This window comes from Pan paniscus, chromosome 18, assembly GCF_029289425.2.
Source record: "Pan paniscus chromosome 18, NHGRI_mPanPan1-v2.0_pri, whole genome shotgun sequence".
Classification (NCBI taxonomy): Eukaryota; Metazoa; Chordata; class Mammalia; order Primates; family Hominidae; genus Pan; species Pan paniscus.
Window position 1 is genome coordinate 65,135,263 of NC_073267.2, and position 18,638 is coordinate 65,153,900.

The window sequence follows — 18,638 nt, forward strand, 5'->3', positions numbered from 1 at the left end:
ATCTGGGCTCCACAGTTACATTTGTGGAACCCTTGCCCTTGAGTTTTGGAATTGGAAGGACAACACAGCACAAAGAGTGTGTGGCTTCATTAAAACAGCTGAGAGGATGAGGCCACATCCTGGCCACACAAGCCCTGGAGTTCCAGGAGGACCAAGGCTTTAGGAGCATCAGCACCTTGGACAAGGCCAATTGGCTGATCTGCCTTTAATTAGCAAACAGGTTGGTTTACCTTGTGTCAGTTACTATTCTGAGCGCTTTACAAATATCAGTCACTGAACCCTCCTAACGACTCCATGAGATAGCATGATTATTCGCATTTATAAATGGGGGAAACTGAGACACAAAGAGCTGAAATAACTAGTTATTGGAACTGGGATTTGAACCCGGTAAGTCTGGCTCCAGTCTGTGTCTTTAACCATTGATCTGCCCCCTTCCCTGGTTCCCGGCCACATGGACATGACATGGTCAGGCTGGTGTGGACATGAGTCCTCCTCTACTTCCATCCCTTCTTCAATTGCAAATGCATAATACTAAATAAATAACTTATGTGTATACATATGTAAGTTGTACACATATATGTAATTTAACACACATATATGTGTTATACACATATATGCCTATTTTTAACAAAAATATGTAAATGTAAATATATGTGTATACGTGTGTGTGTGTGTGTATATATATATATATATACATATCTAAGTGCCTACGATGTGATAGGAAACAAACAACTTGCTCTACATCACATAGTAAGAGGGAATTCAGTTTGGACAGAGGCTCCCTAACTCCTAGGAAAAGTATCTATCCTGGCTTTCTCCAGAAGCCCCCCAGTCCTGTACTCTCTGGTTCTTTATGCCAAATACAGGTTTAGTCTGGGCTCACTAGCCAAAAGCAAAAAGATTAGGCACATATATGTTAGGATGCAAGTGACTGCATCTAACAGAAATGTAACTATAGTTTCTTCATAAATGGGCTTTTCTTATCCTCTTGTAACAAACAGGCAATGGGTCAGGGAGAAGGTGTTGAGCAGGAAGAAGATGGAGAAGTAACTTTGGTCCTAGAGAAGGACTTCAACAGGGGCCCCTGCCTGGATGTGTCCAGAAGCCCCAGATGGCTCTGGAGCTGCTTTAAGAAGTAATAAAAAAATTGGATGCCTTCTAGCTTCTTGTTCCACTATCCATAGCATGTGGTGCTCATCCTCATGGAGAAAAGATGGTGAAGCCACCTGCAGATGCCTTGCCCACCTTTCAGGCAGGAGGAAGGGGGAGGGAGAGAAAAGGTAAAGGCAGAAGACAGTTGAGTCATCTCTTGTCACGCTGGAGGAGCATGGCTTCCCTGGAACCCCTCCACAGTCTGCCTACACCCCATTGGCCAAATCTGTGCAACACAGAACCCATGACTATAAGAGAGTCTGGAGAAGTAAGAACTTTTGCTGGGTACGTTGCTGCCCTGAACAGAATCATGGTTCTCTTAGGGAGAGGATGGGAAGGACATTGAGGAGATGCTGATCGCTGCCTCCCTCTCTGCAGCTTCCTCACCCCAGGTTCCCTCATCTGCTGAGAACAAGAGGGTCCCTGTGGAAAGCACCCTGGACAGAAAGGCCACAGATAAGGGCATCTATGTTCTATGGTCTGATATTAGTTACTCCCTTGGGCTCAAGTTGTGGGGACTCAGGACTCAGGTCTTGCAAGAGGAAGACAGACAGACCTGGGGTTGGCATTCACAGAGGCACCACTGAGCTGGCGGGTAGATATGTCCATTGAGCAGAGTATTTCTGCCCATTCTAGGTTCCCTCTCCGCTTCCCTGGCCTGACAGGTGCGTTAGTAACAACGGAGGGAGATTTCTAATTGATAATATGAGCACTACGACCACCAGGTGGCACCAACACACACTTCTGCTGCTAAGCAGAGGCTGAACCCAGACCCTTCTCAGAGCCTGTCTGAATCCTCAACACTCTCTGGAACCAGGGGAGTGAAAAGCAGTTTTGAATGAATGAAAAGATCCATTTTGTTTTGTTACTATCATATCTTGGTTGCACTCATTCGTTCATTCATTTATTCATTGATCAGAATCATACATGGTCCCACTATGTTCCAGGAAAGAACAATGGAAAACAGAGAAGGAATATTCCTGCCCGGGAGGAGCTCTCAGTCTAATGGGGAGAGGGATTGTGTGTTGATAATGAAACACTTATTGAGCACCTATTGCATGCTCATGGAAAGCCCTTCAGTGGCTCCTCATTTCCTTCAAGGTAAATTCAAGTCCTCAGCCTCTCTGTCTTCATCTCACCCCACCTCTCTGCACCATCACCCTACACTAGCTGCACATAATCCAAGCACACCCTGTCTCCCTGAGCCTCAGCCTTAGGCTCTTCCCCCTCTTTCATCTCTCTGAACCTGAATAACTTCTGTTTGTCACTCAAGATATCAGACCCTAAAAAATGCCTTTCCTAACCTATCCATCACCACATTTGCCACATTTATTGAAATGACCTTCAGGGGACCAGCAACTTTTGAGACAGGAGGCAATAACTGCTTATTCGTATTTGTATGCCTGGTGCTTAGACAAGGATCTGGCACATGTAAGCCTTAAGGAGATGGTTGGGTTTATAGAGATGAATGAGACAAGGTCATCTCATAACCTAGCGGAGAAATCATGCACAGAGCCCCATGTGGGGAGATCAGAGAGGGCTCCCCATAGCAGGTGGTGCTAGAGTTGCATCTTAGGGAAATTCCAGGTCATGAGAATAGTGAAAGTGGCAGCACAGAGGCATGAATCAGTAGCAGAGAGTACAAGATCTGCAGAAATTTGCAGGGTCCAAGCAGAGGGGCTGTAGAGGAGCATAAAATTCAGAATATGAGAGACATCCTGTGCTGAGATAAGGCAGTGGAACTTTTTCCAGAAGACAAAAGGGAGCCAAGGGTTTTAGATGGGTGGAATGATATAATCATAATTGGGTGTAGATGGTGCATTAGTGAACGATTGTGGTGTAGCGAACTACCCCCAAACTTATAAAGACAACCATGTATTTAACTCGTAAATCTGTGGCCCATCTAGGAAGTTCTGCAGATACTGACCAAGCTCCGCATCTTGATTGGGTTTCCTCATGTGTCTGTAGCTGGCAGGCCAGTTGGAAAATGGTTGGTCTTAGATCGCCTCCCCTGGGATGTTTTCCTTCCATGCAGTGTCTCATTCCCCAGGGAAATCATGTGGGTTCAAGGGAGTGAGTGGACATGAGTAAGGCCTCTTAAGGCCTTGGCTGAGAACTGGCTCAGGCACTGTCATGTCTGCCATACATTATTTTGAAACCACATGCAAAAGCTGATATATAGAGAGGTGAAAACAATTGTGGCCATTCAGATGGCTCACTCTGCCTCTGTAGTGGGGAGAGTAGTGATAGAGAGACCAATTAGGAATCTTACACCAGCCCAGGTGGGAGGCAAAGGGTGGGTTTAAAACAAAGATTTTATTTTTTTAAGTTCAAATTTAACTTTTAATTGACATATAGTATTAGGTTCTTTCAAATGTAATTGCAGTTTTTGTACTGTTGAAATGTGCTATTTGATATTGGAATACATCCTTAAATAAATGTGGTTATGCTATACATGATTTTAATGCACATATTTCACTTTATTTTTTGCTAATGACTTATTACTTGCTGTTTATTTCATATTTGTTTTAGGCTATGGAAATAATGTTAGACAAAAAGAAAATTTGAATGATTTTTTTTTTAGTTGAAGATGGGTTGTAAAGCAGTGGAGACAACTCAAAACATCAACAACACATTTGGCCCAGGAACTGCTAATGAACATATGGTGCAGTGGTGGTTCAAGAAGTTTTGCAAAGGAGACATGAACCTTGAAGATCAGGAGTGTAGTGACCAGCCATCAGAAGTTAACACTGACCAATTGAGAACAATCATCGAAGCTGATCCTCTTACAGCTACAGGAGAAGTTGCTGAAGAGCTCAACTTGACCGTTCTATGATCATTCGGCATTTGATGCAAATTGGAAAGGTGAAAAACCTCAATAAGTGGGTTCTTAACGAGCTGAGCAAAAATTTTAAAAAAAGTATTTTTGAAGTGTCATCTTCTCTTATTCTATGCAACAACAATGAACCATTTCTCAACTGGATTGTGACATGTGATGAAAAGTGGATTTTATACGGCAACTGGTGACAACTAGGTCAGTGGTTGGACTTAGAAGAAGCTCCAAAGCACTTCACAAAGCCAAACTTGCACCAAAAAACAAAAGGTCATGGTCACTGTTTGGTGATCTGCTGCCAGTCTGATCCACTACCGTTTTCTGAATCCCAGTGAAACCATTATATCTGAGAAGTACGCTCAGCAAATCGATGAGATGCACTGAAAACTGCAATGCCTGCGACCAGCATTGGTCAACAGAAAGGGTCCAATTCTCCACAACAACCAACTGCACATCGCACAACCAACACTTCAAAAGTTGAATGAATTGGGCTATGAAGTTTTGCCTCATCCGCCATATTTACCTGACCTCTAGCCAACTACCATTTCTTCAAGGATCTTGACAACTTTTTGCAGAGAAAATGCTTCCACAACCAGCAGGATGCAGAAAATGCTTTTCAAGAGTTCATCGAATCCCGAAGCATGGATTTTTATACTACAGGAATAAACAAACTTATTTCTCATTAGCAAAAATGTATTAATTGTAATGGTTTTTATTTTGATTAATAAATGTGTTTGAGCCTAGTTAGAATGATTTAAAATTCATGATCCAAAACCACAATTACTTTTGCACCAACCTAATAATTGTACATATTTATGGGGGCATGTAGTGATGTTTCACTACACATAATGTACAGTGATCAGATCAGGGTAATTAGAATAGCTATCATCTCAAATATTTAATATTTCTTTGTGTTGGGAATATTCAGTATTCTCCTAGCTATTTGGAACTGCATAGTACATTATTGTTAACTATAGTCATCTGAAAGTGCTATAGAACATTAGAATGTATTCCTCTTATTTAACTGTAATTTTGTCTCCCTTAACAAATTTCTCACTATCTTTGCCTTTCCCTACCCTTCCCAGCCTCTAGCATCTTCTGTTCTAGTTTTTTCTTTTATGAGATCAACTTTTTAAAGCTTCTCAGTATGAGTGAGACCAAGCTTTGTTTGACTTTATGTTCCTAAAACAAAGGTTTTAATAAAACAATACAAAAGGCTGGGCAGGCCAAAGGTACCCCAACATTAAAGGCCCCCAAAGAAGTCTGATCTATTTACCCTAAAAGCCGGAAAGGAAAGATTACAATGAGAAACCCGACCAAAAATTGCTTGGGGCTATGATTAGGCAGGTTAATCAACTGAAAAAAGGGCCAAGGTCCCTTTGCTAAACACCTTGCTGGAAACCCAAGCTTTGTGCACAAGAGTGGGTGAAATGGTCAGGAGTTGGAGAAGAGAAACTCCAGGGCTCCTTGATACCAAAGCCCCTATGTGCTGTGGTGAAGCCCCGATGTGGGCTATATACAGAATTGTATACAGAATATACAATTGTAAAGGCTGATAGGGTTATGAAAGTTGGAATATTTGAACAGGCTTTATGTAAGAAAGCAGTGTCTCCTTTGCCTGAGTGTTTTGTGGGAATGGATATTGTCTGGCTGGAGAACACTTCCCTTACCTAGTATTATAAAACTGAAATCTGTTGATATAGTCCTAATGGAGACTACAGTTAGGAATAGAAGAGTTGAGGGAATTAAGGTGAACATTTGGATGAAAACCAGTATGTTTGGGCAGGCTTTATGTGAAGTGCTTGCGTCTCCTTTACACGATTGTATTATGGGACTAGACATTGTATCTGACTGGGGAATGTTTCCCCTACCTAGTACTGTAAAACAGAAGGCATATATATCCAACCTCCAAGCAATATTAATTGAACACGCTAAATGAGAACCAGTAAGATTGTCTGAGGGCAGACAGTGTAGACTGGAAGCTGGAGCACTGGTAGGAACAAATTCTCAGCGTGATAGTCCTGGCGGGGACGGGGGGAGGGGACATAAACCGGGACTTATGGCAAAAGCCTGTGAGTGCCTCCCAGTGATGAACACTGGGACTTCGAACTAGAGAATTTCCACCTGAGGGTCAATTATTACCTTGTGATTGGACATTAATTGAAGCTACCTCAGTGGCTGAAGGACATAAAATGACCTTAAATCCTGAAATACTCTTGATATCTTGGGTGATGTCAGAGAAACACCCTACTGGGGTTAGGGGGAAGGTAGTGTTCAGAGGTATTCCATGAAAATGAGTTCAATGGAAATAGAATTCAATGGAAATGGTTTATACAGGATCATGCTATCTAGGAGTGCAAGGAGGAGACACTCACAAACAGAGAGTCTCTTTCACCCTAGGACTGATTCCAGAGCTGTGTGAGGAGCTTCTGAATTATATTAGTTGTACAGTGCCCTATAAACCATTCTTAACTGAGCACTAAGAGCTGCTTGTTCTGTGGACAGCAATTCCAAGGTGAACGAACATCCTGTTTGGAGGGCCACCACTTTGTTTGAAGAAGGTAAAAACAAATCAGCTCAATGGGTTGAATTGCATGCTGTTTACCTAGCATGATGGAAGAATTGAACAGTGGGAAAAGCCCCCATGTTGGGGCCAGTGGCCTGGCCACACACTCAGGCAAGAGGGCAATGGAAACCTGGCCTAGTAAAAGGATGTTCACATGGGGCACGGTCCTACGGGAATTTGAGGGGTGCATTAAAGTAGGACATGTCAATGCCCTTCAGAAGAATTGCTTTCCAGATTTGAAAGGTAGTTGGAATTGGCAAATAGATGTCCCTGTGTGCTTGCTTAAGGTGGCCACCTGGCTCCATGAAATGAACAGACACTGGGGTAGGGCAGCAATGCAGCTGGAATGAATCTAGGCATATTCCTTTTGCATCCTCTGAGGCACAAAATGCCAATAAGAACTGCTCTGTTTGCCAGCAGGAGACAGAGATTCCAGAGGGCTATGTGGCAGACCCTGGTGGGAAGGCCCTGAACATAGCTGGCAAGTGAGACTGATGGTGGTAGCCTTGGCATGGGGGAGCTACAAAGGGGTCTTGACCAGAATAGATGCTGTCTCTAGACTGGGTTTTGCTTACCTGGTGGAAGATGCAAATACTCAGAATGCCATAAAAGAACTGGAATAGAAGATATTGCACCAATTTGGATGGCGGATTCACATTTCTTCAGGTCAAGAAATACACAATATAGCCTATAATGTCCAACAATGGGCAAGGAGATCTCCTCCTCAGAATAATAGTTTGATAGAAATTTGGAACAGACAACTAAAACATTGGTTGTCTGAAATGGAGGGAGATAAATGCATGAAAGGCTGGCTTGCACACCTTCACAAGTGTATGCTCACACTCAGCAGGAGGAGATGAAGAAGTGCCCCCACTAGATAGATTCCTCTGTTTTCCTGGTGGATCTGGGAAGGAGGAGATGGGGAGAACGCTGGTGTGACTATGCAATTCTTAGTAGGGAAAGAATATGCTGATATTATGACTATTTTTTTATCTTCTTCACACTATATCAACTTTTTTTTTCTTTTTCCTATCTGATGCAGTGGTTATAGAACCAGGGCTGATTCCAACAACAACAAAAAAGTATAAATTCCTAAGGGCCTGATGGGGCAGATTGTGCTCTGATCCCAGCTGTAAAAATTGGGGTTCATAGTAAATGCATTTATATTTTACCAGGTGGTAGAAACACCCCACTAGTTCTGCACCTGTGTAACTTTACCCTATCTGAATGGGAGTGGACTAAGTGGGAGGCACTTGCTAGACTAGCATTGCTGCCTGCAATCTGGACCAGCACAGTGGCCAAAACTAATGTACCTTCCAAAAGTTGGAAATTTTAGGCAAAAATGGGGAGAAGGAGGAAGAGTAGCTAAGGGCAAAGGAATGAATAAATGGGTTGTGTAATGAGGGAAATCCAATATATATTAACATCTCAAAAGAGGCTCAGAGCAAGTGATGATATTGTCTCTTAGCTCCATTATACAGATGCCTAAAAGGCTAAAGCTGTATGTTTGCAGAGTCCAGTCTTGCTTTTGGAACCCAACAAGATCTCTCCAATAAGGCTACCAACCCAAGTGCTCTCTCCCTGGGAGACATTTTCATACAACATAGTGATGAAGTAAGACTAATTATTAATGATGGAATGGGATTCTAGTAATGTGCCAGTATTTTTTTGAGTTCTATATTGTTTGCTGTAAAGGGTTTCTGGCCAGAGTGACCCAGAGGGATGGGCTGTGACATCATAAGAAACACATATTAGGGCCCTGGCCTCAGCCAGGGACCCCTGCAGTCTGGAACATCCAACAAAAGAAACACAGGCACAGCACCAGTGATAGGAGGGGCCTCCTCCAAGGTCCAGGAGTGTACCTGGTAAGGGGGTTACCTTTCTACTCCACTGCAATGCAGAGTATGGCTGCAAATGAAAGGAAATACAGAGAAGCCATGCTGCTAAGAGCCTATCTACTGCCCATTACCCTTAAGCCACTCTGTATCTTTTAAGATCTAGTGGATCATAGCCTAAACTACAACATCAAAAATATTTTGCTATTATGCCTTCCTGTGAAACTAAGGGCAAGAATTTAGCCACAAATAAAGACCCTGAACAGAACCTTGGCCTTCTGAAAACACTCAGAAGCCAACTGACAATACTCAACTTACACCACAGTAAAATGAACACAAACCCTCCCAGATGAGAAAGAATCGGTGCAAGAACTCTGGCAACTCAAAAAGCCAGAGTGTCCCCTTACCTCCAAATGAGTCCACTAGATTTCCAGGAATGGCTCTTAACCAGACTGAAATGACAGGCATAGAACTCAGAATGCAGATGGCAAGAAAGCTCATCAAGATTTAGGAGAAAGTTGAAACCTAACCCAAGGAATCCAGTAAAACAATCCAAGACCTGAAAGACAAAATAGCCATTTTAACAAAGAACCAAACTGAACTTCCAGAGCTAAAAAATTCACTACAATAATTCTATAATATAAGTAAAAGTATTATCAACAGAATAGACCAAGATGAGGAAAGAATCTCAGAGCTCAAAGGCCAGTACTTCACATCGACACAGTCAGACAAAAGTTAAAAAAATTTTTTTTTCAAGAGAATTAAATCGTTTATTGATTACCCATGATAATGGATGATACACAAGCTTCATTCCCATCTATAATTTTCTCTGGTACCATTATTCAATTTAGATATATTGCATAGGATGTGCCAACAATCACTTTTATAACCATTCCATGATTTTGCTTGGGTAATCCCTTTTAATGGTGAACTTCAGGTCACAACAGTAACTATCAGTTCAACTACACCAAGGTTTCCGAAGACAATGGCTTCTCCACCCAAGCAGGTTGTATATAAATTCCAAATAGAACCTGGCATCACCCTGAAGGAATTCTAACTTCACACTGTTGGGGAAATTTACCAAGATGGCTTCAGAGTAGACTAACTTTACACAGCACATTAAAAAAAAGACAATTATTCAGCATCACGATCAGACTATTACATTTAGCAATTAACAGCATGGGTACAAAAAAAAAATCTACATTAAAACCCTTTGTTGGAATGCTTTACACTTTCCACAGAACAGAAACTAAAATAACCTGTTATACAACTAGTCACAAATACAGTCCTCGAGTTTTTTGCCCATACACATGAGTATTTGTCTAAAACATGTCTTCTTTGTAGCAGCTAGGCCCTGCCACCACTGTGCTTGGCTGAGTTCACAAATCTGTTGTAAACTGTAGCTTCCCTGTCACTTCTCTGGCTCTCCTCTCCCGCTAAGCTTTGATTCCTAATTAAAATCTTCAACGAACAAAACTTCCAAGAAGTATGTAAAGAGACCAAATCTGCAATTCATTGGCATTCCTGAGAGAAAAAAAGAGAATAAGCAACCTTGCAAAATATATGTGGGGATATAGTCCATGAAAATTTCTCTAATCTCACTAGAGAGGTTAACATGCAAATTCAGGAAATACAGAGAACCCGCTAGATGCTATACAACATGACCATCCTCAAGGAACATAGTCATCAGATTCACCAACATCAACCCAAAAGAAAAAAATCTTAAAGGCAGCTAGAGAGAAGGGTCAAGTTACATACAGACAGAACCCCATCAGGCTAGCAGCAGACCTATCAGCAGAAATCTTACACCCCAGAAGATATTGGGGGTCTATTTTTAGTGTCCTTAAAGGAAAGAAATTTCAACCAAGAATTCATATTCCTTCAAACTAAGCTTCATAAGTGAAGAAGAAATAAAATCCTTCTCAGATAAGCAAATGCTGAGGGACATTGTTTCAACTAAACCAGCCTTACAAGAGGTCATTAAGGGAGTGCTAAACATGGAATTAAAAGAGTGATACTTGTTACCACAAAAACACACTAAGAATATAGCCCACAGGTACTATAAAGCAACTACACAACCAAGTCTACATAACAACCACCTAGCAACACAGTCACAGGCTCAAAATCTCACATGCCTATTCTAATCCTGAATGTAAATGGGCTAAATGCCTCCACTTAAAAGATATAGAGTGGCAAGCCAGATAAAAAGACAAGACCCAACCATCTGCTGTCTTCAAGAGACTCATCTCACATGTAATGACACCCACAGGTTCAAAGTAAAGGGATGGAGAAATATCTACCATGCAAATGGAAAACTAAAAAGAACCAGTCACTATTTTTATGTCAGATAAAATAGATGTTAAACCAATTTCTATTAAGAAGGACAAAGAAGGGTATTACATTATGCTAAAAGGTACAATTCAACAAGAAGAATTAGCTATCCTAAATATATACCCACCCAACATTGGAGCACCCCAATTCATGAAACAATTCTTCTTGGACTACAAAAAGACTTAGATAACCACACAATAAGAGTGGGAGTCTTCAACATTCCACTGACAGCATTAGACAGATCATTGAGGCAGAAAACAGACGAAGAAACTCTAGACTTAAACTTGACTCTTGGCCAGTTAGACCTAATAGACATCTACAGAACACTCCACCAAACAATGGCAGAACAGATACTCTTCTCACCTGCCCACAGAACATATTCTTTTTTTTTTTTGAAACGGAGTTCCGCTGTTGTCGTCCAGGCTGGAGTGCAATGGTGCGATCTTGGCTCACTGCAACCTCCGCCTCCCAGGTTCAAGTGATTCTTCTGCCTCAGCCTCCTGAGTATCTCTGGGATTATGGCACCCATCATCACGGCTGGCTAATTTTGTTTTTTTTGTTGTTGTTGTTTGTTTGTTGTTGTTGTTGTTTTGTATTTTTACTAGAGACCGGGTTTCACCACGCTGGCCAGGCTGGTCTCAAACTCCTGACCTCAAAAGATCTGCCTGCCTTGGCCTCCCAAAGTGCCGGGATTACAGGTATGAGCCACCACACCTGACCACATAGAACCTATTCTAAGATTAACTACATGCTCAGTCATAAAGCAAGTGTTAAAATTTTTTTGTAAAGTTGAAATCATACCAAACACACTCTCGGACCACAGTGCAATAAAAATAAAAATATTATCAAGAACATCTCTCAAAACTGCATAAATACATGGAAATTAAACAACTTACTCCTGAATAACTCCTGGGTGAATATCAAATTTAAGGCATAAATCAAAAAATTCTTTGAAATTATTGAAAATAGGGATGCAACTTACCAAAATCTCTGGGATGCAGCTAAAGCAGTGTTAAGAGGAAAGTTTAGAGCACCAAATGCCTTCATCAAGAAGTTAGAAAGATCTCAAATTAACAATGTAAGTTTGCACCTAAATGAACTAGAAAAAGAGAACAAGCCAACCCCAAAGCTAGCAAAAGAAAACTAAAATTAGAGAAGAATTTGACATTGAGTTGCAAAAATCCATACAAATGATCAATAAAACTACAAGTTGGTTATTAGTAAAAATAAACCAGATCAATAGGCCCCTAACTAGATTAACAAAATCAAAGAAGATCCAAATAAGCACAATCAGAAATGACAAAAATGATGTTACACCCGATCCCACAGAAATACAAAGGATCCTCAGATAATATTATGAATAACTCCATGTGCACAAATTAGAAAATCTGGAGAAAATAAATAAATTCCTGGAAATACTCAATCTCCTAAAATTGAATCAGGAAGAGATTGAAATCCTGAAGAGACTAATATGAAACTCTGAAATTGAATCAGTTACAACAACAACAAAAAAACCCTACCAACCAAAAAAAGTCCTGGATCAGATTAATTCACAGCCAAATTCTACCACATGTAGAAAGAAGAACTGAGACCAATTCTACTGAAACTATTCCAAGAAAATCCAAGAGGAGGGACTCCTCTCTCACTCATTCCATGAAGCCAGCATCAGCCTAATGCCAAAATCTAGCAGAGTCACAATGAGAAAAAAAACTTCTGGCTAATATCCCTGATGAACATAGACACAAAAATCCTCAACAAAATACCAGGAAACCAAATTCAGTGGCACATCAAAAAGTTAATAAACGATGATCAAGTAGGCTTCATCCCTGAGATGCAATAATTGGTTCAACAAGTACAAATCAATAAATGTGATTCACCACATAAACAGAATTTAAAGCAAAAACAATATATTCATCTCAATAGACAAAGAAAGAACTTCTTATGAAATCTGACATCCTTTCATGTTAAAAACCTTCAACAGACTCAGCATTAAAGGAGCACATCTCAAAACAATAAAAGCCATCTATGACAAACCCACAGCCAACATCATACTGAATGGGCAAATCTGGAAGCATTCCCCTTGAGATATGGAACAAGACATAAATGCCCACTCTCACCACTCCTATTAAACATAGCCCTGGAAGTCCTAACTAGAGCAATCAGGCAAGAAAAAGAAATAAAAGGCATCTAAACAGGAAAAGAAGAAGTCAAACTATCTCTCTTCACTGACAATATAATCCTATACTTAGAGAACCCTAAAGAATCCACCAAAAGGCTACTAGAACTGATAAATTATTTTAGTAAGGTTTCAGGATACAAAGTCAATGTACAAAAATTACTAGCATTTCTATACATCAATAACATCCAGGCTGAGAGTCAAATCAAGAACACAATCCCATTTACAACAACCACAAATAAATGAAATACCTAGGAATACAGCTGACCAAGGAAGTGAAAGATCTCTGCAAGGAGAACTACAAAACACTGCTCAAAGAAATCAGAGATGACACAAATAAATGGAAAAACATTCAATGCTCATGGATAGGAAAAATCAATATCATTAAAATGGCCATGCTTCCTAAAGCAATTTACAGATTCAATGCTATTTCCATCAAACTACCTGCACCGATTCTTCACAGAGTTAGAAAAAACAATTCTAAAATTCATATCCAACCAAAAGAGCCAGAATCATCATAGCAACCCTAAGCAAAAAGAACAAAGCTGGAGGCATCACATTACCCAACTTCAGACTATACTATAAGGCTACAGTAACCAAAATAGCATGGTACTGGTACAAAAATAGACACATAGACCAATGGAACAGAAGAGAAAACTCAGAAATAAAGCCACAAACCTAAAACCATCTGATCTTCAACAAGGTCAACAAAAACAAGCAATGGGGAAAGGACTCCCTATTCAGTAAATGGTGCTGGGATAACTGGCCAGCCGTATGCAGAAGAATGAAACAATTGAAACACAGCCATGCCCGTTTGGATAGGTATCATTCATGGCTGTCTTTACTATCACAGCAGTTGCCAAAGAGAACATTGCCTGCAAAGCCCAAAATATTTACTATCTGGCACTTTATAGAAAAAGTTTGCTGATACTCTAATTTGGATCACTGAGTGACCATATGGAAGACAACCACATTGTTGACCTGAACAACAACACTCTACTTTTTTACATAAATGAAAAATAAGCCATTGAAATTCTGGGCCTAATTGCTACCATAGTTTATCCTGGTCTCACTAATAATTCTTCCTCAGCAGTCACAGGGTGATTGACTGATGAATGTACATGGCCCAATCATCAGTTGTTTGAGCCATTGAGGTGGACTAGTTATGCCCATGGGAGTACAGCTCTCTCCTCTACGACCCACCACAAGCCCAAAATTTCCTCCAGATACTCTGACCAGTCAGTCCTAGGACCTGATTGACCCCAGGGAGTCTGACCCCCTAAGTATAACACAGCATCATGGGCAGCATCATGGGCCTGGGAAGGTGTAAACATAATACAATTTCTGCCCATTGAACTGAATGTTAACAGGAAGACGTTCCCTGAAGCAGAAGGAAATGACCTTGATGACGATGACCCTTGCCAAAGGTAGGTACCCTTGCCTTGTCACCTACCCGGTGGTCATGACGGTGATCAAGGCTGGCCCTGCTTTCATGTAACTAACTGGCCTTCAATGGTTCACTTTTCCCATTGAGTGACTTTTTTCAGTTTTACACTTTTGTAAACTAGAAGTGTTTTTACTGGCATTTCTTTATGTACTTTTTTATTTTTACCATCATTTTAATTTAAAAAATGCAGTCACACATTTTCCATGCATACCTCTAATTTATGGCAGGTTATACAGGTCTCGCATTTATGGAAATGGTATAAAGTCTCCTTTTTGAGTGAGCATGTTGAAGTAAAAAGAGTGACTTCATTTAAAGAAAACTGCTCATAGAAGTACAGACGATATGCTGATAAGGCAAAAAACCATGATATTAGTGTGAGTATAAGTGAGGTTCCAGAAACACTGCATATGCCCAGGCTGCAGTGGAGAATATCATAGAATCCTGGATTCATAGAGTGTGGAGCCATGGTGAAGGGTGCGTGAGAGGGTCCCTCCCCCAGAGCCACCCCCTGTCTTTCCACAAAGAATTCCCAAATGTCACCCAGTGGATTCAGACTTCTGTCTCCCAGTTCAGTGTTCTCCACCACAAAATCTACACCTGATCAGTCCCATAGTTCAGAGACAAAGCTGAGTGAGGGGCCCAGCAAGACATGGGCTTGCTGCACCCAATGACTGCTCTAACATGTGTTTGCTACGCCCAATGCCTGCTCTAACATATGTTTTCCACATACCTGCTGAGCAAACTGATGGAGGTGGAGAAGCTTGGGAGAGCTCATTTGAAGGCCCCAGATATGCCCACTCTCCCAAGTCCTACCCAACCTCCTATGTAAGCCAGGGGTGGCTTTGGCATGTGTCCGTGGGGATGTTCGCCTCAAAGTGATGCAGGAAGGAGTCAAGGCAGTCCCCTGATGGGCTGATCCTTTGCTCTGGAATCCTTAAGATCATTGTAGATCCTTAAGAACATTCCAGAACTCTCACAGCATTCTGGAGTCCATTATTTAACACATGTTTATTGAGCACCTACTGTGTGCCAGGCATGTTCTGGGTCCTTGGGGTCCATTAGTGAACAAAGCAAAAATCCCTAGATTCACGGAGCGTGCATTCTAGCAGGGGGAGACAGATAAGAACAACATGCAAATTACTCCATGGATCATGTGATATGTTAGAACAGGATAAGTGCCTTGGAAACAAGGAAGCAGTTAAGCAGATGAGGGAGATCAGAAGGAAGGATCCCGTGAATTCCGCTGTCTTGAATTTTGACATAGTAGGGGAGAGGAGTGGGCCAGGAGGTGTGTGAGTGGCAAGTGTACTGAGGTGTCCAGTCGGCAAGTGCTCAACTCTCAGGTGTGCCCAGCTCCCTATTGCTGAGAAGAACAATGGCAGGTGTGTCCATTCACCCTGGCCAAGCTGGGAAGAAAAGCCCAAAGGTTCTAATTGGCCTCACCACCTCTCCCCAGGGTACAAAGGACCCTACAGGCATCAGAGAAGACCCCATTCATCTCGGCAGCCAGGCATTTGGAGGGTTCCCAGCAGCCCACCTCTGGCTGCCTTTTTTGTTTCCTTTTTTAAAAAATAATATTTACTGTTTTTATTTTCTGACTGCAAGTGTAATGTATACTTATTACAGAAAAGGTAAAGTATTATGATCTAATATTTTGTTTGTATTCCAGTTTTTGTGCCTGTTGCTATACTTTCTTCCTTTAAAGTGGAATGTTAAGTTCAGATAATTTGGATGCTTGCTTTGCTCATTAAGTATATCATGAGCATCATTCTATGCCATTAAATAGCATAGCCTGATATTAGCAGCTGCATCACATTTGGTATTGCACCATAATTAATTTCCCCAAACATTTATCTGGGGTCATTAGGTTACATATGAAGTTTTTGAAAATATAGAGAGCACTGTGATGAATATTTTGTAGTGAAACCTTTATGCCCATTCATAATTATTTTAGGATAAGTTCCCAGAAATGACATTTCTGAGTCGAAAAGTATATATCTTTTGTTAAAATTCCTTGCCAAAATATTCCAACTACATTTCTCCCATTGAAGGATGAAAATCTCCATTCATCAGATTTTTTGCTGTGCTTGGGGTTATTAAAATTGTTTTTGGTTATTGGATTGGCAAAATGATAATAATAATAGCAATATTATTTTCCTCTTTAGTTTGCATTTATCTGAAGACCAGTGAAGTTGAGTTCTTTTTCCCTTTCTTCACATTGGAATGTTTTTATTATTATTATTATTATATTTATTATTATTATTGTTATGCCACTTGTACTTGGTGATCTGCAGGAAAACCTCCCAAGATGGAAATCATGAAATTGTCTTTGCTGGCTCTGATTTTTGACAGCTGTGTCATCCCAGAGCCTGAGTGCCTCAGTTTCCTCATGTACCTAGTGGGGGCCATGAGGCCTGCCTTCTGGTACTTTGAGGTCTGGGACTGTTGCTTATAATATACTTGTGTATAAGCACCACATGGCATGGATCTACCTGGCTATGTAACCTTGGTCAGGTTCTCTAACCTCTCTGGGCTTCAGTTTTCTCATTTGTAAAATGGAAATAATGGAACCTATGTAATCAGAGTAATCTGAGGCTTAAATGAGTTAATACATAAAAGGTACTTGAAACAGTGCCTGGAGCACTGGGAGGACGCAATAACTATTACCAATGTTCATCTATGTTGTATCCCTGAGATCTTTCATCAGGGCAACCAACAGCACTTGCCTGGGATAGGCAGATGGTAGAATCTTGGCATGTCAGGGTTGCAAGACTCATGCAGAAATCAATCCTCTCACATAGACCTGGCAGATTGGGACCCAGAATGTGAAAGGAATTCACCCAAGGTCACCCTGTAAATGTGTGGGAGAGACAAAACTAGAGCACGGTTCTGACGTTGTCCCACAAAGATTTTACCCCTAAGATATTGTGAGAAATGTCACCTCCCAGGGAGGATCAGTGTATTGGTGGTCTCCCCTCCTTGATGCTGGGAGTTCCAAAGGCTCCGGGAAGGGAAGAGCTGTGAAGCCCTTCTCACTCTGCTTGGTCTTAGGAGACCTTAGTGAGTCCCAGCGCCCCTACCTGAAGCCCCTGATAGCCTCCTACCCACTACAATGTCGTGAGTCTGTAAATATCAAGTCCATTTTCAGGCTTAAACCTCCCAGTCCAAGGCGCTGCCCTAGAAGACACCTCGCTTAGATGTGGCTGAACTTCAGGGATTCTTCTTTCCCCCTCCCCAGGTGCACCCAAGATCCCAAGGTAGGGCAGTTTCTCTCAGAACTATTGACCAACCAAAAGGAGAACATTCCTCTTAAGCTTTCTGAAGACTGTCTTTACCTCAATATTTACACTCCTGCTGACTTGACCAAGAAAAACAGGCTGCTGGTAAGTTGTGGGATCCCCTGGTCAAGGCGTGTCAGTGCCAGTACCCCAGATATTCTAGTGTAGATCGGAAGGGGATGAAGGCAGCTTGGGGAGGGAGCTGCACAGGCCAGGATTATTTCAGGACCCCAGGGCCTCTACAGGAAACACAGGTTTTCCACACCTCAGTTTCCCCTCGTGACATAGGGACTCTGGGGGAGTTTGCTGTGCCTCTTTAACGAACATCTTAATTGTTCCAAGTTCCCTCATGATAATAGAAGGATGAGAATGATTACTTTTAGTTACTAGATTAAAAATCTGATACCCAGAGTGGGTAAGACATGATTTTCTATAATGTTAGCGGTCGAAGGAACTTAGAGAAAAGCCAACACCCCAACTCTTCCTTTTCAGATAGAGAAACCGAGGCCTAGACAGGGAAGGGGAGGTCACCCAGTAGGATAGTTTTGGCTCAAGTCTTCTGATCTTCAAACTAGTGCTTTTGACACAGAGTAGGGCATTGAGCTTGTATGTGGCCTTTCTCCAGCACACCAACATCCATCTGGGGTAACTTTCACTGCCTGGGTACCGGTATTGGGGACGGAGCCTGGGACAATCCCAGAAGCTCTTCCTTTTGCCTTTGGCCAAATATCTGGGATTTTTTTGTACCTAATTTCCCTCCCTAATTGTGTTGGCAAAGGCTGATGACCCAATGTGTCAGCATTTCCCAAATACACAAAGGGCAGGAGATGGGGCTGGCTGCCAGCTGCAGGGTTGGGAGTGTCTGCTGGCAAAGAAGGCCACCCCAAGGTGAAAGAGGAAGGGGTGTCAGGTCCAGCCAGTCTCCCAGAGGCACCGTAGCATGGTGCCTAGGAGTGGCGGAGCAGGTCTGCGAACATGGGACTAGAAGTTGGCCCTGCATGTGCTTTGTAAGACACAGGA

At 41.7% G+C, this 18,638-nt stretch overlaps 1 pseudogene; it reads left to right on the forward strand.

The window, feature by feature from the left end:
- Positions 1 to 1,004: 1,004 nt before the first annotated feature.
- On the forward strand, positions 1,005 to 4,710 carry LOC129394085 (histone-lysine N-methyltransferase SETMAR-like; annotated as a pseudogene).
- Positions 4,711 to 18,638: the final 13,928 nt, after the last annotated feature.